The sequence below is a fragment of the Hyperolius riggenbachi genome, chromosome 12 (assembly GCF_040937935.1).
Source record: "Hyperolius riggenbachi isolate aHypRig1 chromosome 12, aHypRig1.pri, whole genome shotgun sequence".
NCBI classification, from domain to species: Eukaryota; Metazoa; Chordata; class Amphibia; order Anura; family Hyperoliidae; genus Hyperolius; species Hyperolius riggenbachi.
In genome coordinates, this window is record NC_090657.1 from 172,583,444 (window position 1) to 172,606,029 (window position 22,586).

Genomic DNA, 22,586 nt, shown 5'->3' on the forward strand with positions numbered 1-22,586 from the left:
TCGATTTCCGTAGAGTTGAACAGAAATCAATTGGAATAACGATCAGAAAAAACAATCGAAAAATCAATCTGAATTCCGATCTGACATGTTGGAAATAATCGATCTGGCAGGTAAATCTGCCAGAAAATTGCATGGTGTATACCTAGCATAAGGCCCAGTTCATTGTTCCTGCCAGCAACTGGTGCATTGTTTACTTTTGTTGTGTGGCATTTCGTTATTTCGTGTCCCGGATTTTTGTAAGAAAAAAAATGGCAGCGAATGCTCGTTCCCGCCTGAACTCGATTGACAAAACAATGGGATAGTCTCATCCAGTTTTAATGAAGTCAAATCTTAGGGCAGTGATCTGCAAACGTGGCTCTCCAGCTGTTAAGGAACTACAAGTCCCACAATGCATTGCTGGAGTCTGACAGCCACAGTCATGATTCATAAAGGCAAATGCATTGTGGTGCTTGTAGTTCCTTAAAAGCTGGAGAGCCAAGTTTGCAGATCACTGGGTTAGGGGATGCAGCGTAGATTCTATTCCGCGCCTTACCACGGTCCCAAACCGATCGCTGTTCCTAGAGGAAGTAAACTCAACTGTCACGTGACAGCCAGGCTTCCTCCTATAGGAGCCAGTTTCGTTGGCTCCTTACCAGGTGATCACTGTGAGCCAATCGCATTGATCACAGAATAGCCAAATTAAAACAACACATGCTAGATTCTGAGACAAAGCAGTCTTTATCTGCCGAGTTTAATCTAGTGTGTGTGTACATAGCACCCGAGTGAACACGTGGTGATCCTTGGGTCGAGGAACACATACTTTACTAAGAAGATGCGAGTGGCAGCAGCAAGGAGGACACAGGAAACCTCTACAGGATCCAGAGGATTCCCGCTTCTTAGGCGAGTATGTGCTTTTTCACCCGAGGTTCAACTGAACTCTTGCATGGGACAGAAGGAAAACATAGAGAAATGCATTGTGTGTGTGTTTAGAGAAATTAGCCTGCCTAATTCCCCCTCATCTGCCACTAATCACAAGTGTAATTTGATCTCTCAGCTGTGTCAGCTGGCTGCCTCCGCAGAGCAGCTAATTTGTAAACACAGGATGTTAACCAGGTGATGTTCCATGAAAGCAGGACACACTGCAGATTTATTGCAGGATTTGTATCAGCTGTAGCAGATAAATGTTTTTATTTAAAGGTCATTATGCTGCTGCTTATCTTTTAGCGCACAGAGGAAGTTCTGAGCTCAGGTCCGCTTTAACACTTTATGAACCACAAGGCTCTGTGCACTTTGACTGAACTAGCAAGACCGTAAAGCTATGGGCATTTTTCATATGACATTCAGGTCTCAGATTATGAAATAGTTTAGACTATCTGATTACAAAAGAATCTATGCAAATGCCTGTGGAATCTGGTATTAAGAAACCTCCTTTTCTAATCTAGGGAACTAAAAAAAAATCACTTTAGCCAGAAATCTGAGGATACTTCTGTTTAGAACTTTAGACTGAAATCAGTGCCTCTTAATGGGTTAAGCTATAGTCTGACCCGGTCCCGACCCGGACAGAAATTGTCACTTGCATATGTGATGTTTAACTCTTTCAGGCAGAGAAAGATCAAAGGGAACAAAGCCTAGTTATTTGTGTGCTAGGCACTGTACATACACATGTCCATCTCATTATGTCACATGTCACCTCTGTTGTCCTTTAAAGAAAAACATTTCTTTGTTACAGCTGATACAAATCCTGCAATAAATCTGCAGTGTATCTACTTCATGCTTTCATGGAAGCAGACATTGTTAACATCCTTTGCTTTCAAATGAGCTTATCTGCTATGGCAGTCGGCTGACACAGGGAGAGATAAAATTACAATTTGGGATTAGACACAGATGAGGGGGAATTAGACAGGCTAAACTCTCTAAATATATACAGGGCGCATTTCTCTGTTTTCCTTCTGTCCTGTGCAGGAGTTCAGGTCCACTTTAAAAAACATCATTTTTCTAATCTAGGGAACTAAAAAAAATCCCTTTAGGGTTAATCAGAGGATACTTATGTTTAGACTGAAATCAGTGCCTCTTAATAATTTAGGTTAAAAGGCAGTGGCTGCTGTAACCCGATTTATCCATTCGCACTGGGCTCCAGCTGAGAGGAATCCACCAGACATTGACTCAGCTGAAATCATCAAAGATTTCTTTGCGACCGAACGGTGGTCACTGGTAGCCTCAATCAACCCGTAACTAGAGATGGCCCGATTGGCTCGCCGGCGAACCGATTCGTGCGAACATTGGCGGTGAATCGCGAACTATATGCGAGTTCGACCCGCCCGCTATACTACATCATTAGGGTCAACTTTGACCCTCTACATCACAGTCAGCAGACACAGGGTAGCCAATCAGCTGGAAAGTTCCACTGCTCTGTGTGCTTTGGTCGCCTAGCAACAGTCTATGCGACCATTACAGCGCCTCTACTCCTCTCCCATGCGCTGTTTCAGTTCCATAGGCTGACATCTAAGGCGAAACTTAGATGCTAAAATTACCTCACACATAGAAATACATTAGCAAAACTTTTGGAACCCTCTTTTAGCAGGTTACACTGCTGCTGGGAATCTTATGCCTGGTACACACCATGCAATTTTCCATCAGATAAAAAACGGCTCGAATTTATTATTTCCGACAGGTCCAATCTGATTTCCGAACGTTTTTCTGAACAGTTTTGTATATAAATGATCAGAAAAATGATCGGAAATCAGATCGGACCTGTCAGAAGTAATCAATTCCGACCCGTCTATCTGACATGAAATTGCATGGTGTGTACCAGGCGTTGCCTAGCCTGTAGGCTAGAGATAGGTCCGCACAGCGCTTGGCTCTGAACTGTTGCGTGAGGGAGAAAGTTCTGATCCCTTTGTGTTATAGTTCTTGTATGTGTGCATAAGGCTTAAAGGACACCTGAACTGAGAGAAATATGGAGGCTGCCATATTTATTTCCTTTTAAACAATGCCTGGCTGCCTCTAATACTTTTCCCACAGAAGAGCCCTTAGAACTGGATCAAACTCAGCAGATGCAAAGTCCAGCCAGTCTAGAGGAGGGACGATGTGATGATATCATCACACTTGGCTCAACTTGACTAACTTTACCTACAAGGGGCTTGTCTGAGACCAGACTTGAGTGGTTTAACACGGCCTGAAAAAAAAGCAGTCTCCTACCTGGCGTAAAGATTCAGCACTGCATTCAGCTATGGAAAACCCTGGCCTTGGGAGTAACATTGCCATTTTCAGAATGCAGGTGACATTCCAATGGCAAGATGAATATTTTTGCCCGGGTGTTTGTTTACATGTGACCCTCTCGGGACACTTTCAGCTGTTTGCACAGCACCAATTCCACCTTATCTGCTGCATCATAAAATTGCTAAATTGTTTAGATTGCTGACTGTATTTCAAGTTAACGTTTAACTATGGAGTACCGTGGAAAAAAACTGGGAGAATAGTCGTGAGCCATTTACACAGAGGACAGACTGTGCAATAAAACCCCCGGGAGCCATCTTTATTATGCATGAAAGTGGATTTCCTTTATTTAAAGGGCTAGTAGACCTAAAACAAATATTTTTTTTATGTATTTAAAGTTTTCTCAAGCATAGCAAGTGTGAGAATTTAGTGTGTCCCTAACAGAGGTGGCCTTAGAGTACGCAGGGCCTGAGGCGAGAGTCCTATGCGGGGCCTAGAGCCACAGTATAGTTATCCCCAGCATACAGTAGGTAGCCAGCTATGGTTGTTCCCAGTGTAGGTAGCCAAATATAGTTGCCCAGAGTAAATGTTGCCAGCTATAGATGCTCCCAGTATAGGTAGCCAAGTATAGTTGGCCCCAGTATAGATAGCCAAGTATAGTTGCCCCCAGTATAGATAGCCAAGTATAGTTGCCCCCAGTATAGATAGCGAAGTATAGTTGCCCCGAGTAAATGTTACTAGCTATAGGTGCTCCCAGTATAGGTAGCCAAGTATAGTTGGCCCGAGTATAGGTAACCAGCTATAGGTGCCCCCAGTATAGGTAGCCAAGTATAGTTGGCCCCAGTATAGGTAGCCAAGTATAGTTGCCCCGAGTAAATGTTGCCAGCTATAGGTGCTCCCAGTATAGGTAGCCAAGTATAGTTGGCCCTAGTATAGGTAGCCAAGTATAGTTGCTCCAAGTAAAGGTAGCCAGCTATAGGTGCCCCCAGTATAGGTAGCCAAGTATAGTTGCTCCAGTATAGGTAGCCAGCTATAAGTACCCACAGTATAAGTAGCCAGCTGTAGGTGCCCTCATTATAGGTAGCCTGGAACGGGGAGCAGTGGGCACACGGTGGCGGGGAGGGGGGTCTAACTGCCTGCTCCAGAATTTGGTGCAGTGGCAGCGGGCGGGGAACGACTCACCTCTTCCTGGCTCCAGGCGATGGCCTCTGTCTACAATGCCGCTCATTGTACTTCTGCTAATCAGGTAGTACAGTGAGCAGTGTTGTAGACGTCGAAGAACAGTGACATCCAGCTTCTGGTTCCCCTCCTGCTGCCGGCACGCTGAATTCTGGAGGGGGGAGCGCAGAAGTTTGGGCCCCAGGTGAGGGAGTGCCACTGTGTGCCTGCTGCTCCCCCTTCCTACACTGCTATCCCCTCTTGCTCGCAGCACAGGGCCCCCATTAGTGTGGGGCCTGGGGTGATAAAGAAGTGGTGTTTCTGGGTGCGCTCATAAATGATCTGCCAATTCGTCGGTATTTTACACGACTCGGTCTCCCGTCATTCGTTTTGAGTGACTTTCATCTGACGTGTCTACGAACCATTAGGCTAGGATGATCTCTTGATGTTCATATTTTGTGATTTGATTGTTTGTTGATCGGTAAAGCACAATGCATTTGATGACATGCATTGTATAGGGGATGTTTCACACCGCACTTGATTTCCATCGCTTAGCATCCCGTTTCCGATCGCTTGCGGATCGCAAAACACAAGGACATCGGGTGTATAACGGAAATCGCACATGGACAATCACATCATTGTAGTAAAATTTTTCCAGCTGCAGGCTGTGTCTTTTTTACGCATTTGCGCTCCTGTAGTAAGTTTGCCAGCGGAGGAAAATTGCAATATTATACGATTTCCTTGCTATCCAGAAATATAACATTTTTTTCTCCTCTGGCATAAATCACAAATGCGATCTCGCCGCGCAACACGTCCAAATGGGCACTAACTATGTGGCATTACATTTGGGCATGCTGCTTTGTAAGCTATCAAATGATGTATTTAGCAATGTGTCTGGAGTCCGAAGCGTAACTACTGGGGGTGCAGCCGCAGGGGGGACCCAGTGCCATGGGGGGCCTGAACCTCTTGTTCTTCCTCCAGTACTGGTCCTTTCTTATAGGGGGATATGGCAGCCACACTTGTTATGACATCTGACAGATGGGTTTCTAGGCTAGGGGTTTTAACAAAGAGGGAGGGGCAGGAGGTGTGAACCTTAAAAAGTGTGATGGGGGTTCCATGATTTGTTATTACTTCATTGCCTGGAGTCTGGATTTAAAGTGTACCTGCTGCGAACCTTGGGTAAAAAAAAACATACTCACCTAAGAAGAGGACAGCATCTGTTTTCTATGGAGGCTCCCCACGACATCCTCTGCTCCCCTGTTGTAGAGCGTGCACTCGCCTGCACAAGTATGGCCACGCCTCCGCAGTAAGCTGGAGCCACTTGTGTATGAGGTGCTCCGTGTTACTACACAGGCATGGCCGCACTTGCGTAGGTGCAGCACAGCCACGTCATTTCAGAGCACGCTCTTCCCTGCGCTGCACCTGACCTGGGTGCCGCCATAGACCTAATGTTATTCTTTCTATGGTCGCGCAGCAGTGTAATTCTGGTGCTGCCGATCGCCGGACCCAGAATTACTTCTCCCTTTCAACTTTCTATGACTCGGAGAGGAAATACTATTTAACGCTGCCCGGAATTTGAGCAGCAGCAGGGTGGGCAGTCATTCCACTCACCCATGTACGCCATGTCATTCTGGTACACCAGATAGACGCTTCTGTATAACACTTGTTACTTGCATGATTCTGGCTGGCGTCACAAATAGTTTGTGAGTACACACCTTAAAGGGACCATGAGCAGCAGTACTGGGTATGCATTTAAGAGTACCCACGTATTATTGGTAATGCCGATACACTCACCCTTCCCTGTGTTAAAGTCTCCGCCTCCCGGTTTGCCCATTCCAAATTGCTTAACAGCGGCGACTGCCAAAAGTCGCGATGTGACCTCGGAACAGGAAGCCTGCGGGTCCTCTCTGCGCATTCTTTCTAAATTCTTCCTTCTCTGTTTTCCTCCCCTCTGTCGCGCATCATACGTGCACGCCAATATGATGTGCATACCCAGTACCTCTGCTCAGGGTCCCTTTAAGGAGGAGACAGTTTTTACTGTAAACAATAGGAGTGGTATCTTTGGATTTGATTCACAAAGCTTACACATTTCTCACCTTTATAGGACAACACCTACCATGCTCTCTGCTTTATTCTTCTCTGCTAAATCTGCCTGTTATCAGCCCTGTCAGGAATCCCTGACTGAGCATTCAGTCTAGTATTTCCTGGAATGATTATAGCGGAGTCAGTCTTCTGTGATGTCTTTTCAAGCCCAAGTCTGGCCCCTTGTGGCTCTGCTTCTCTGCTTCCAGGATAAATAGCAGCAAAGCAGAGCCACAAGGGGGCAGACTTGGGCTTGAAAAGACATCACAGAACATTGACTCAGCTATAATCATTCCGGGCAAAGCCAGACTGAATGCTCAGTCGGGGATTCTTATCAGGGCTGATGACAGGCAGATTTAGCAGAGAAGAATGAAACCAAGAGCAGAGTAGGTGTTTACCGTGTTTCCCCTAAAGTAAGACATCCCCTGAGAATAAGCCCTAGCATGAATTCCTAGCATGCTTGAAATATAAGACCTCCCCTGGATGTAAGCCCTAGCTAGCAGCAGCCCACATGACACCAACAAGTCACGCTCAATACAAAACCTGGATACAGGATAGCAGCAGTATAATGTGAGTTCTACAGTCCTGTATATGTGTCAGGCAATTTGTGTTTTTGTTGGAGCCAGCCCTCCTGATCTGTCGTAAAGTGATAAGCATCAGCAGCACTTCAGCTCTTCCCAGGACACACAGCTTATCCTATCATAGCTCTGGGAGCCTGACAGAGTTCTCTGCCTGCAAGAAATAGACTCTTACCCACATGATCAGCATAATCAGTTTCTTGTAAGTGAGAGACACTATCTGCAAACCACAAGCTCTGTGTATGCTGCTTGTGTTTCAGCATGACATGCAGTATATACATTTTGTATTGGAAAACTACCAGTGTTTCCCCAAAAAATAAGACATCTTCTGAAAATAAGCCCTAGCACATCTTTTGGAGCAAAAATTAATATAAGGCAGTGTCTTATTTTCGGGGAAACCTGGTACTGTCATGTTCCCATTGATATATATGGTAAAATACATGAGGGTGCTTCTTTAAAGGATACCAGAGCCCAAAAACATATGAGAAACAGGGGGAGCAGGCATGTATGGTGAGCTGTCCTAATGCTCACCACTCCCCTAGTTCTCCTTTCTGCCCCCTACTGTTGCAGTAATTGTTCCATGGCTCTGTCTTCTGGTCGGCTGGGTCGGGAAGTATTGTGGCTTTCTTGCCACTGCTACAGCACGCAACCGCCAGTACGGAACCCTTGGCCGAGAGCGTTATGTGCATGCGTGTGACCTCACACGTATGCGCAGAGTGATCCCGGCCGGGGGTTCTGTACTGTGCTACGTGTGCTGTAGCACGAGTGCAACACAGCCACAAGCTGCAATGCTCCTGACCAGAAGATGGGGCCACAGAGCAATTACAGCTACAGGAGGGGGCAGAAAGGAGAACGAGGGGAGCAGTGAGCATCAGGACTGCTCACCATACATGCCTGCTCTCCACACCCCCCTCCCCCCCACACCCCCATTTCTCATCTGTTTTTGGGCTGTGGTATCCTTTAAGCAATACTGGCTGTCCTGTTGATCCTATGCCTCTGATACGTTTATCCACAGACCCTGGACAAGCATGCAGCAGATCAGGTGCTCTGACATTATTGTCAGTACTGATGGGCTTCTGAGTAGTAAGCCACTCAAATTCGTGATGAAAATGAGGCTTAATTGCCTCAGGTGTGCGGCTGGGAGAGAGGGGGTTGCTTACCTATAAGTCCGTCGTCTTCTATGCGTTCCAAACGTCTTACACATGTTCTATTGGACGTGTTGCAAGACTCACTAACACGCACTTCCTCCTTCAAGCTGGAATGAGGAAGTGCGCTGTAGTGAGTCTTGCAATGCGTCCCATAGGACGAGTGCAAGACGTTTGGAATGCATAGAAGACAACAAACTTATGGGTAAGTAAGCCTCTCTCTCCCAGCCACACACCTGAAGCAATTAAGCCTCATTTTAATCACAAATTCGAGTGGCTTCCTACTCAGAAGCCCATCGCTAATTGTCAGATCTGACAAGATTACCTGCGACACTACTGCAGCCAAATAGATCAGCAGGGCTGCCAGGTAACTGGTATTGTTTAAAAGGAAATAAATATGGCAGCCTCCATATCCCTCTCACTACAGTTGTCCTTTAAATACATGAGATAAACAAATAAGCAGAGATAAACAATGAATTAAGTCAGTTGAAGAGAAATAATCATGAGTTAAGTTAGATAAGGAGAGATGAATTGTGAAGTTAATAAGTAAGCTTAAATAATTCAACAGAAAAGCTTTGTGATTCAGCCCCTTTGTAATTTATAATAATATGGCTAAACTCATTATAGTATATAGTGCATTATGATCTAGCTTTATTTTTTATCTGTTGTTTCTATGGAGGAAGATTTTTATTTTGCTCCTAGAAAAAGTGTGAACATATGGGGTGCTCTGTCCATCCTGACACCCCACAGTGTGATGTAGACACCACTACACCACTCCGATTCCGAGGACAAGAAGTCAAATGTAAACATAGCTGGCTTGCCATTAGAGAATAAAACAGAAAATAACTCATTTTCTGTGATTATGGTATCTCTTTTCTGCTTTACTATATTAAATAGGAACTTTAACCAAGGATTGAACCTCATCCCAATCAGTAGCTGATACCCTTCTCCCACGACAAATCTTTACCTTTTCTCAAACAGATCGTCAGGAGGCTCTGTATGGCTGATATTGTGGTGAAACCCCTCCCACAGTATGATGTCATGACCAAGGTCCTGACACTTTGTTGTCTGTGAAATTTGTTGCATTGTGGGAAATAACAGATTTTTCCAACTGCCAAGCAAGCAGTATCTCTCTCTGGGCATAGAACTCTCAGTAACAAACATTGCATACAGATCACCTGGCAGAACTAAAGATGTCACCAGTGACCCAACTGAGGAGCTTGGGGCCCCAGTGTGAGTTTCACATGGGGCCCAAAGCACTCTATTGATATGAAGCCCCAAAACCTACCAAGGACAAGTTTCTGTGTCAGAGAGGTGTAATCAGGGTAAGGAAACAGTTAGTTAAGTATTAGCACTATTCATTGCACATATAGAGGTGTTCATTAACAGTGGCTGGATAGTGTACTGGTTAAGGGCTCTGCCTTTGACATGGGAGACCAGGGTTCAAATCTTGGCTAGGTTAAGTACCTATTCAGTAAGGAGTTCAAGGCAAGACTCCCTAACACTGCAGGGTGGCCTCCTGAGCGCATCCCAGTGGCTGCAGCTCTTGAGCGCTTTGAGTCCGAAAGGAGAAAAGCGCTATACAAATGTTCAGATATTATTCAGATATATATATATATATATATTAACAGCATAGTACCAAAAGAAAAGTTAATAAAATGGATGCCCCCTCTGTTCTGGGGGCCTTGGTGTGGTCGGAACCTCTGCATCCCCTATTGCTACACCACTGGATGTCACCACCTGTGATAAATCTTAGAATGTAAATCAGGGGAGGAAAGATTTTACAATGGGCAAAAACTGACTAAATAATCTATAAATGAATATTGTAAAAAAAATAATAATAAGCAATTGTATTCATTATGTTTATTTCATTGCAGTTCCTCTGGTCTCTCCTTTTGAGATGACATTCAGTTGGTGGATCATTGGATGTAACTAGGACTTAGAGATATTCAAGACATTCTATACATGTTTTTTTTTTTTCCAACAAATTTTTATTGTTTTTTACACATTAACACCCCAAGTTCACAAAGTAGAAGAATGACATTTTGTGGTATATGAACATTCAGAATGGTATGATACATTAATGATATTCAAGCTGTACATAATTACTTCTGAGTGAATACTCTTTTCTTTGTGACCCACCCTCAAAACCCACCCTCCTCCCCCCTCCCCTTGCCATTTCCGACCATTTGCTTTTCACTGTCTTTCTGTTATATCTAGTTTTCCTAGAGTACCCAATAGATGTTCTGTAAGGTACCACTTAGTGTATTTGAAATGCTCCATCAAATCTCTAATTTCCTGTCGTGTATATGTCATCAAAATAAAAAGCTTCCATTTTTTGAAAAAGGACTTTGTTTTTTTGTCCTTATGAATAATCGCATCCAATTTGTCCAATTGAAATAAATGTGTAAGTTCCTCCTTCACATCCCAGGTTGTTGGTGGACTCTGATAGATCCATTTATTGAAGATTGTTTTCCGGGACGCTATCAGTACTAAATGGGCTAGATTACTTATGCCTTTCGCTACTGAATGAGATTCTCCCCCTGCTTCCAATTTAGGTTCTTCATAGTTGAACAATAATAGCAGGGGGAGCATTTCTAATTGTGTTTTACACATTTGTTTAATATAGAGCAGTATTCCTTTCCAAAAATCAATTATTACTGGACAGGTCCAAATACAATGAAATAAATCCGCATTAGGGTATGCACATTTGGGACAATTTGGTGTGTAATATACCGGGGGAGTCTTGTATTTAATGTTAAAAGCATATTTTGCTTTATGTATTAATTTAAGGTGAGATTCCCTCCAGTTTTCCCCAATTACTAATTTTTGAAATTTCTTGTGGCCTTCTAGGATCTTATTGGGTATATCTTCCCCTGGTATATGTTTGGACCAGTTCGATAAGTTGATAGATGCTTTTCTAGGGGCCGACAGTTTTTGGAGGTCTGTCTGGATCATTGACAGTGATATTTTAGGGACATGCGGTGCTAGAAACTCATCTAAGTTATTCAAGAAGGCTATCTTCTTGAATTGCTCACTCTTGCTTTTTACAAAGGACCTCAGTTGGCCATAATACAGAAAATGCTGTTGTGGAACGCGAAACTTGCATCTCACTTCCGAAAATGTTAACAATTTACCCTTGTTCAGGTCTATCAATTGTCCCAGGCATTTGATCCCCTTTTCCCGCCAGTCAATAAAACCCCCGTGGGCTAAACTTGCTCGAAATTCGGGCAGACCACATAGTGGCATGTATTTGTAAACCGTGTAAGGCTTATTAAAGATTTTACATAGCTCTCTCCAGGTTACTATGGTGTCATTAATTATTTTGCTGCTTCTAACCTTGGGAGGAAGGTGCTTACGAGATGTATGTAACAGGCCAGGAAGTGCCCATGGTTCCGAGAACGAGGACTCAAGCCCATAATTTGAATAAATATTTGATTGATTAAGCCAGTCTCGTATGTGGCGCGTAATGCAAGCCAAATTGTATCTTCTTATATCAGGTATAGCTAGGCCTCCCAGAATTTTGGGTAATTGTAACCTGGAAAGAGCTATTCTTGTCTTCCCCCCCTTCCAGAGAAAGCGGGAAAATGCCTTGTAAAGATCTTTTATATCTGAGTGTTTTAAAAGCACTGGAATTGTCTGCAGAGGGTACAACAATCTACCAAACGACACTGACTTTATTAGTGCTGCCCGCCCCACCAGATTTATAGGTAACTTTTCCCAGTTAGTTAATTGACGTTTAATGTCTGTTATTAGTGGGTAGTAATTTTTTGAATACAAGAGAGCCGGGTCTTTATGGAATTTTACTCCCAGGTAAGTCACCTGTGAACAAACTTTTACCTGAAGATGAGTCAAGTTTTGTGGAGGGGCCTGTGTAGATAGATACATTAGTTCGCATTTTGCGATGTTAATTTTAAATCCGCTTAGGCTGCCAACTTCTTTAACTATTTTTAGTACCTGTTCCAACTGGATCAATGGGTCTTTTAGAAATAGTAAAATGTCGTCCGCAAACATGGCCTGAGAAACTCTGCTTTCCCCAACCTCTATGCCTTGTATATTCGCTTCTAGATAGCGAGTCATGGGTTCCAGGGCTAAATTAAACAACAGGGGGGACAGCGGGCATCCTTGTCTCGTTCCCTTTTCTAACGTAAAGGGTTCTGATAGGAAGCCTGGGGTGAATATGCGGGCCCGCGGATTAGTATGCATAGCGTTAATTAATTTCCTTAAGGGACCCGTGATGTTCATTTTGTCCAGTACCCCCTCAAGCCACTCCCAAGACACGTTGTCGAAAGCTTTTTCAGCATCGATCATTAAGATTGCATAATTTTTGCACGTCTTGGGATAGGCTTTTACATAATCTTGAACTAGGAGCAATTTACGGATGTTGGAAACCGCAGAGCGATTTCTTATGAACCCCACTTGATTGGGACTAACCAATTGAGGTAGTAAGTTAGCCAGTCGGTCTGCCATTATCTTGGATAGTATCTTTATATCCTGGTTAATCAGTGATATCGGCCGAAATGAGCCCGGTTGCGTGGTATCTTTCCCCACTTTAGGGAGTAGTTTAATATAGGCCATGTTTGCTGACGCCGGGTATCTTCCTTCTTTTAGTATCTTATTAAACAGCGATAGTAGGTGAGGCACCAGGTCTTGTCGTATCATCTTAAAAAATTCGGGAGACAAGCCGTCTGGACCCGGTGCCTTACCATTAGCTAGACCCTTTATTGTAGTATGGATTTCATTTTCAGTTATTGGAGAGTTCAGCTCTGCTAGATCATCTTCCGAGAGAATTGGAAGAGATATTTTGGCTAGCCAGCTCTGTATCTTTCCCTTGGAGCTAGGTGTAATAGGATCCGCATACAGTTGTTTATAGTAATCCTTAAAAGTAGAATTAATATCTTTGGGATTATGTTGGATCTGGCCCGACGATGTCCTAAGTGAGGTAATAATTGTGTTATGGAATGGAGGTCTCGACATCCTTGACAGTAAGGTGCCCACCTTGTTGCCATGTCTATAGAAATATAAATCTTTGTAGGATTTTAGGTACATATCTCTGGATTTCAATTTGGTTTCCATTTCCCCTTTTGCCTTAAGCCATAGTAATTTTGTCTCGGGGGAGGGTTTATCTAAAAAGTTCTTATGTGCTTTCCGCAGGATATCTACCGACTTCATATAATGGTCATGGGATGTTTTTCGCTTGGATGCTAGGTAACCGATGATTTTTCCCCTTAGGGTAGGTTTAGCTGCTTCCCAGAAAAGGAATATATCTTTCATGTGGGCTCGGTTATCGTCTTTATATTCCCACCACCACTGTTGGAGTAGGCTAGCAAAGCCTTCATCTCCATATAAGAACGTTGGGAATCGCCAGATAATATCGGTCCCTCTAGGGATGGACGGGGAAAACACCATTTGAACAGGTGCATGATCAGAAATCATCAGATCTAGGATATCAATAGATGTGACTTGGGGCATGATATGTTGAGATAGCAGAAAATAGTCTAACCTAGACCAAACATCGTGGGGGCGTGAGTAAAAAGTATACTCCTCTGTGTCTGGATTTAGAGACCTCCAACCATCACATAGCTGGGACATTTGCATATAATCTTGAAATAATAGAGATTTGGTTGCTGTATGGGCACTGGCTCTGTTTTTCTTAGATCTATCTTCACAGAGACTGGCCATAGCATTAAAGTCTCCGCCTTGTATTATTTTATTAGCACCTGTGCTCAAAGTATTGGACAACAAATCCGTAAAAAAAATTTTATCCTCCTCATTAGGCCCATAGACACTTGAAATCGACAATTCTTCGCCTGCTAACTGCAATCTGATCCTCACCCATCTCCCATCCCCATCACATTTTTCCTCTAAAATCTTGCCCTGGAGTTGTTTGTGTATCAGTATTAAAACCCCTGCTTTCTTTCCCTTAGCCGGCGAGCCAAACACCTGCCCCACCCAGGATTTTCGCATAAAATTAAATTGATCCCTCGTTAGGTGGCATTCCTGTAGTAGCGCGATGTCAGTTTTTATTTTCTTTAAATGTCGTAATATTATGGATCGTTTGCCCGGTGATCGAAGTCCCTTAACATTCCACGTCGTTATTCTCAAGGCCATTGATCATCAGGTAAAAGAACACTTGACAGCTTTAAAACCTTATACGTGTAGTAATATATGGTCAGAAATGGCAGAAAAAACTCTCCCTCCACCCTTTCCCTCCCCCACCCAAACCTTATCCCCGCAACAAACAGAATGCAATATAGAAACCTTAAGCGTCCCATCATGTCATAATGTGACTCCACTTCTTTCCCGGATGACCTCCTTCAGTCTCCAAAGACGATTTCCCCCCCCCCTACTTATACCGGCTTATAAAATGAACCAAATTTGCACAGAATATAACCAAATTCACTCTATATCTCAAATATAATACATCAGTCATTTGTAAGTGACTTTCTGCTTTGAATTAAGTTCTAATTCCCATGCTTGTATAGCAGCACCCCCTACTGGATCAAATGCGTAATAGAGCATCATGTAAAATCTTGAAAGTTATCCCTCTTCATTATCAGGGATTGATTTTAAGTATGACACGGCTTCCGAAGCTGAAGTGAATATATGATCCTCATTCTTGTCATCTGTGATCCTCATGGTAGCTGGGTACTGTAGGGCAAACTTCCACTTCCTATTAATGCACATCTCGCAAGCCAATTTAAATGACTGCCTTTTTTTGGATACTTCCACCGAATAGTCATTAAACAGACGGACTTTTGCCCCTTGGTAATCCACCGGATGTCCCAGTTCCCTAAAGGCCCGCAGCAGATCCGTCTTTTCGGCAAAATCCAGATACCGTGCTAGCACTAGACGGGGGGGTTTTGAGCTCTGATCAGGGCGGGGTGGTCCGACTCTGTGGGCTCGCTCCACTTTTAAGGCCCTTTTGAAACCTAACATCTTGGGTATGGTAACCATACATAACTCTCGGAGTGCTGTAGCTGATATGTTTTCGGGGACCCCCACTACTCTCAGATTATTCCTGCGCGATCTATTCTCCAGATCCTGTAATTTATCTTTAATGCTTTTGTTCTCTTCCAGGAGCTTGTTGTACCCTGGGCCCCCCTTTGCCATATCATCCTCCAAAGATTGAATTCTGTGCTCTGCATGTGTCAGTCTCTGGGCATGGGCCTGAATGTTGCTGTTGATGGCCTGTATTGATTTATCGAGTGTTGCCTGCAGCGTGGCCTGTAGCTCTGGGGCTAGTTGCCTTGCCACTTCCGTGGCTAATAGTTTATAATCTATTGCCAGCCGCTCTCCCTCACCTGACTGTTGGATTGTCGTTGTCTCCTCTGAGCCCCAGTCTGCCTCCTGCTGTGATGCATTGTCCTCTGAGAGAGACTGAGACTGCGTCATTTTTTCAGGGGAGGCCGCGCCGGCCATCTTTGCCTGCTCTGGGTCCGCCTGCTGTTTCTTCCGTGGGACCGATCTCAGCAGGTACCGCTCCATATGCGGCGGTGTTTGCGGCGACGTGCTCCGGTCTCTTCCCTCTCTGATGTGGGTGAGTCAGGGGTGCTTTATCTGCGCCTCAGCCGTGCAGGGAGGGATCGGCTTGCGGAGCTCTTCTCCTACCCAACCACCATCCGGGCGCCGGAACCGGAAGTCCTCCTCTATACATGTTTTAGGGTTGTCAGCAGTTGCTGAAGCTTTTCATTAGAGGTTGGTTTGTTTTTGGTATCATCAGGGATCTGGAAATACAATTGGTCATCAAGAAAGTACTCCTCCGACGGATGAATTAAACAAGGAAGCCTCAAAAGCAGTCCAGTGATGTAACCCCCAAACAAGGAGATCCCAAACGACATCCCAAAAGCCGCAGCTTGGTAGAGGGCCTGATCTGTTGCTGTCCAGGTAGTCCCACTTCCTACCGATTCCAAAACAGGTGGCTGACCCTCTGCAGTGTCATCGTAAAGGATCTCATGCAGACTAGAGCCGGATGCATTGATGTGTCCAAGCAATATAACCACAATACTGCTGATGGTACCAATAATAGCCGGCAATCCATGAAGGTTATGGATTCCACATTGGTCATGTAGCTTGATCTTTCTGGCTAAGAAAGGGCTCAAGTATTGGTAGCCAAGCACACAGGAGAGGGAAGCAAGGCATCCTACACCAAAAGCCCCACCAGGGCTGATGATATCTGCGGTAATACCTACCGCCACCCCACCTGCCAGAGAAGCGTTTTGCAGATGCACAAGGCTAATCCTTCCTCGTTTGTCCACCAAGCTTGAGATCATGAAGGTGGTGATTGTCCCTGAACTCAAAGCCAGAAACGTATTGACAATAGCTCGGTGTTGAGCATCTCCAGGTTTGGCCAATACAGAATTAAAGCTTGGCCAGAAAATCCAGAGGAAAATGGTACCAAGGAGAGAGAGAAGATCAGAGTTTATACTTGTGGCTTCTTTCGGGTGACCCTTTCGTAGCTTAGGATGGTAAAGCACTTGAGCAACCCCCAAGCCAAAATAGCATGAGAAGATGTGGATAGCAATTGTCCCACCAACATCATGAACATGGAAGAAACTGTTGACCACCCAATCGTTGACCACAAAAAGTGGAATCTCCACGACAGAAAGCAGCAGCAATTGGACGGGGCTGGTCCTCCCCATGACGGCTCCTATCGAGATCAGAACAGTCACTGCAGCAAACTCCGCGTCAAGAACGTTTTCCAGACCTAGATGTATTTTCCCATCTTTGTAGCGGTAGAAGAATCCTTGGACAACCAAAGACCACTGGATGGCAAAATTGCCAATCAAGAAGTTAAAAGCAATTCCTCCGAAGCTGTAAAGTTTTAAAAATGACAACATGAGGCCCAGTCCAACGAACAGCATGACGTGGACATCTTTGAAGAAGGGGAAGATGGAGGCAAGGTGGTCTTCTTTTCCTGCAGTCCCGTTAAGCAGAGGTGATGTGTACGAGTCACCGTCATAACTCATAAACAAGACAAACACCACGACAAGCCCTCCTTGCAGCAAGGCCATGAAGACGGGTAGCTGGCATCGCAAACTTGGGGAGAAGATAATGGACATGATGCATGAAGACAGAATCCTGAGAGCACCTCTCTCACCGGCAACTTGCACAACATTTGATTCTCGTGCTTAACAACAGCCAAACATTGCTCCTTGCCAATTGGCTGAGACAGGTCTCCAGCAAAGAGGCTGTAATGCTGTGACTGGGTGACCTTTGTGCTGCAGTAATATGCATTGTTTAAAGATTACCTTTTATTAGTGTGTTACAAGCACTGTGTACATCCAAACCTTGTAATTTAACGCAAGGCTGAACACTGGCTCGGCTCAACTCTATCTTCTAATCTACATCAATGATAGCTGCTGCAATGTGAAGGCGAGATGTACTGAAAGAGGGGGAGTGGGAAAAGGAGGAAATAAAAGGAGTCATATGGCTACCTATACTGGAGGGAAAGGGGAGGGGTCATCTGGCTACATATACTGGAAGGGGGTCATCAGGTTACCTATACTAGAGGGAAGGGTCATCTGACTACCTATACTGAAGGGGGGCGGGGTGGTGACAGTGGCCTTGGGCAGTAAAGAGTACAAATCCAGCCCTGCTTAATTCCCAGGTTCGTGTGAAAACCATCTGAATAGGACCACATGGCCTAACCTGCTTTAGAAGTCAGGAAGCCCACAGCAGGGTGGCTAGTCAGGATTTGGTTTTTCCCAGACATACTGGAGCCATTCTACAGCTATTGGAGATAAATGTAGTATATGATTTTTGCTTGTTTAAGGAATACCGTACATATGATAGGTATGGAAAGTATATTATTTTGTTGGTCCGCATCTGCTGAATATTTTAATATTACATTTATGCCGCTGACATACCCAGCCGCTAAGTTATTCGGCTGCTTAGTGCCAGAACATGTGACACTATTCAAGTTTGATATCATAAGAATTGTCATATTCTAAGGATTATGAATCGGTCATCAGCACAAATATGGCATTTATCTTTTTTGAATTAGTGTTCTACAGTTCAAACCTAAACTCTCCCTCTACGGAGATGGATTGTGATTGGTTTGTAAACCGGAGGGGGCAGGCTTGGTCCCACCCCAAAACTAGCTTCAATAAAACCAAGCTGCGTCCAGGGAAGAGGAATTCCCCCATTTTCATCTGACTGGAATCAGCTGTGGAGGACCGTGACGCTGGTTGCCCTGTTTCTCTCAATCTGGAATAAAGGACTTTAACTTGCTTTCTTAAAACGGACATATTTCATCTGAAACTTAAAAGTATTCGTTCATTTCTTTCCCTTTTAATTTTACACTGGGTTATCATTGTCTAATTGTTACTTTTAATGAGTTTCTGTATATATTTATTTATATTGCATTTATTAATAAAAGACTCTAAAGTCATTTATTTCTCAGCTACACCTATTATTCAGCCACACAGAACGCACCCTAGCTTTCCGATGAGTCGCTTCTACTGTTCGTATGGCCAGATAAAATAGAGTGTGTTTTAACTGTTTTTATCCGCAGGTCTTAGCATCAGTTAGAGTAGGTCCTCTATCCTTCTACAGAGGTGGTGGCAGCTTTGTACCCTGAAATAGTGTGTAATTTGTGTTACTGTAGTTCGCAAGTCCCTTCTAGCCTGTCTGCTGCCAAAATATCAACGGTTCCAGCTCATCAATTGCGTCCAAGAGGTTGGACAGTCTGTGGGTTGGAATATATTGGAAGGCACTGAGCGGTCCGGCCACTAGGGGGCCTGTGATAGCGGGGATGAGGCAATCCAAGCAAGATTTAGCCACAGAGACAGAAACCCACTACCTTAGTCAAGCAGCTTCTGGTCAGGTGATCAGGCCTAGAAACCAAAGTTCACAGAAAAAAAGCACTCTGATCTTTTAACGTGCCCATTACCAATTATTATTTTCCTCAGATGACATCCTTTGATTGTTTCACATCGATTTCCTCCACATGTGGCATGGTTTTTTGTACAATTCAATCGTTAAAATCTAATCGAATGACCGCAACTGAGGAAAATATTGTACCATTAGTGAGCACCTTAAGATAGTATTTTATTTTAGATCTGTGCTTTGAAACTGGCTTTAAAGGACAGCTGAAGGGAGAGGGATATGGAGGCTGCCATATAGATTTCTTTTTAAGCAATACCAGTTGCCTGGCAGCCCTGCTGATCTTCTGGCATACGTCGTGTCTGAGTCAAAACCCTGGAATAAGCATACGGCTAATCCAATAAAACCTGAGTCAGCTGAGTCAGAGCACCTGATCTGCTGCATGCTTGTTCAGAGTCTATGGCTAAAAATATTAGTGGCTGAGGATCGGAGGACTGCCAGGCAACTGGTATTGTTTAAAAGGAAATAAATATGGCAGCATCCCTCTCACCTCTGGTTCCCTTTAGTTTCAAAATTCTTTTATTAGGCACAAGGCCTGTTTCCATAGAAAATACAACATAGACACGTGGGATCCCAACATGGGATCTCAACATGGGATCTCACTATCGGCAACATATACAGAACAGTAAGAATAAAAACTCAATGACATATCAAATGGCAATAATATCATTTGGCATCAGGAGCAGCGTAGAGGCAAAGATAAACATTAGTAAATAGAGTAATACAACATGGCAGCAAGCAACATGGGTAATGGAGGCTATTACAATTGATCAGCTATTTGCACTTGGCACTGTTATTGGCCTGAGGAAGCAAGCTTAGACTCACGAAACTCGTTGCCTGTGCTAAATAAATATTTCTTAATCTACACAAAGATCTCATCATTGAGGTAAGTCACCTAATTTTTTTTCACATTTATCTTGTTTTTAATCCAATTTTATTCACACTGTGGCTCCTCTTTACCCGAAATTGTGCTATTACAATTGAGGTGGGGACTCCAGTTTCTAGGAGTAGGATTGCTCATTCTGTGTTGCTCAACATTCCTTAAATGGGAACTCCAGCCTAAACAAACATACTGTCATTAAGTTACATTAGTTATGTTAATTAAAATAGATAGGTAATAAAATCAAGAGGTTTATAAAGAACAGGCAAATGTTTGTGATTTCATGCGGGCAGCCATCTTTTTGGTTGAAAAGAGGTGACAGGGAGCATGAGACACAGTTCCCAATGTCCCTTGTCCTGATCACCCCTCCCAGCTGCGCGCAATAGGCAACGAGAACAACATCAGAAATCCCATCATGCTTTGCACAGCACCAGGGGAAAAATGCCCAGGGCAGATTTCTTTGATGGGGCGGAGCTTAGCTTCTGTTCAGCTAAAAATGAGGCTTGGGTAAGAAAAACAAAGTTCTGATGCTGTGAAACTGTTAAAAAAAATACCAAGCCTTTTTAGTGGTGCTGAGTAGATTTTTAGTCTGGAGGTTCACTTTAAGTAGGTAAGGTATAAAGGAAGCATTATAAGCTATAAGTCCAGGAGGGCTTCCGAGCTTCTTGAGAGGCCTTTAGTGATCCAAGGGTCTCATACCTTGTGGAAGTGATCCGCCCTATCAGTGATAATGGCATTGAGACGTTCACAAGTTAAAATGTGATTGATTTTATCGATGACTAGAGAGTAAGAGAGGGAAGAGATTTCCAGTTAGCAGCTACTGTATATGGGTCTATGTTGCTGTGACAATTACAGTATTGTAACACAGTAACCAAGCAGCTCAGGGTGACCCTAACTAGAAGGAAGGTATAGGGGACATAAAGAGACTGAAAACCCTCCTACTAAAAAGTAATGCTAAGTATGGTTTGCCTTCTTAAAACAGAAGGAATTTGTGGTAACTCAGCTTAAAGTAAACATTTGTGGTTCCCCACAATGCACCGGTACTGAATATGCAAATTATCTCTTTATGCCCCTGAAGCCAGGCTAGCATCCAGAACCGCTGGTGTCTAGCAAGCCTAAAGCTTAAAATTTTACAGAGCCATACCAACAGGCTGTCTGCATGTGGGGTTGATGTGGCTGTGTAAAATTTTAAGCTATAGGCTTGCTAGACACCAGTGGTTCTGGATGCAGGCCTTCTGATACGGATGTACAAAGAAGGGGGCGGGCTGTTTAGTAAAGCATAAGGAAGGGATAGTACCCCCTTTTGCATCGGGTCATGCTTGCAGATACTTTAAAAATGGGTCGGGCAAATACTTGTGTTAGGTTTAGCCAAATGAAGGAGAAAGTAGTAAATTTGCCTAGCTCTGAACCAGAAAAGCGTGGGCGAGTGTCTTCCATAAACTGATACCACGCGGGGATCATCCCACGTCTTGGGAATTGTTGGAACGTGACAAGCTCTTTTCCGATCCACCAAGAGAAGTTAGGGGTATGGAGGCCTTCTGGAAAGTCTGGGTTGCGGAATATCTCAGTGAGCAAGAAAGATTTGGATTGTAAAGATGCCTACTCTGCAACAACATTTTCAGCCTTATTTCTTCTATCCTATAAGTTTCTATACTTGTTCTAATGTGGTCTAAATTACTGCAGCCTTTTCTAGTTGCAATGTCTCTGTATGATATCTAATAATGGGCTGCCTCTGTTGTAATGAATACAAGTTATGCACGCACCCTGCAGGCTCTGTGTGCTTTTACTCCTCACAGACAGTGATGCAGTTTGTGAGGCTGAGGGGGGAGGGAGCTCTGCCTGTCACATGCTGAGAAACTGAGAATCCCACACTGGAGTGCAGATAACTTACTATGTAATAAAAACTTGTCGTATACTGCAACATGATAGATAAATAGATACACACACACACGTGTGTGTGTGTGTGTGTGTGTGTGTGTGTGTGTGTGTGTGTGTGTGTGTGTGTGTGTGTGTGTGTGTGTATATATATATATGTTACGGCCAGAACCCGAAGTGTGGCCACTTCTAGCTCTGGCCGGCCAATGTGCAAAGTGGCCGCAGCGCAGCGGCCAATGTTAGAAATGGAAAGTTTACATTTATTTTACAGCCGTCTCGCTGCGGCCAAATGTATTAAAAGTTGCTTAATTTAATTAAATATAGCCGGCGGCAATGTGATAGATGAAGCCGCCGGCTTTCGCACTGCCTCCTCCTCCTCTCCTCCTCCCCCCCGCCTCTCTCCTCTCCCTGCCTCCTATACGACATACGGAGCAGCCGGGCGGGGACACGCGTGTCCCCGAGAGTCGTTCGTCGCGGCAGGGGAATCCTGCCGTTCCTGCAGAGCGGGTGCTGGCAGAAGCAATGTCTGCAGCCTCCCCGCTCTGCTTCCCCTGCCGCGACGAACGACTCTCCCGGCGGCTCCGTATTGTATGGAAGGCGGGGACAAGGAGAGAGGCGGGGGAGGGGAGAATCGGGGGGGGGGGGGAGGCAGTGCGAAAGCCGGCGGCTTCATCTATCACATCGCCGCCGGCTATATTTAATTAAATTTAAGCAACTTTTAATACATTTGGCCGCAGCGAGACGGCCGTAAAATAAGTGTAGCTTTGCATTTCTAACATTGGCCGC

At 44.3% G+C, this 22,586-nt stretch overlaps 1 protein-coding gene and 1 pseudogene across 2 annotated transcripts in view; both read right to left on the reverse strand.

The window, feature by feature from the left end:
* LOC137541584 (sterile alpha motif domain-containing protein 10-like) overlaps nucleotides 1–22,586 on the reverse strand; it is a 597,983-nt gene that overhangs the window by 538,095 nt on the left and 37,302 nt on the right. The gene's annotated exons all lie outside the window — the stretch shown is intronic.
* Nucleotides 15,531–17,266, reverse strand: LOC137541118 (ammonium transporter Rh type A pseudogene; annotated as a pseudogene).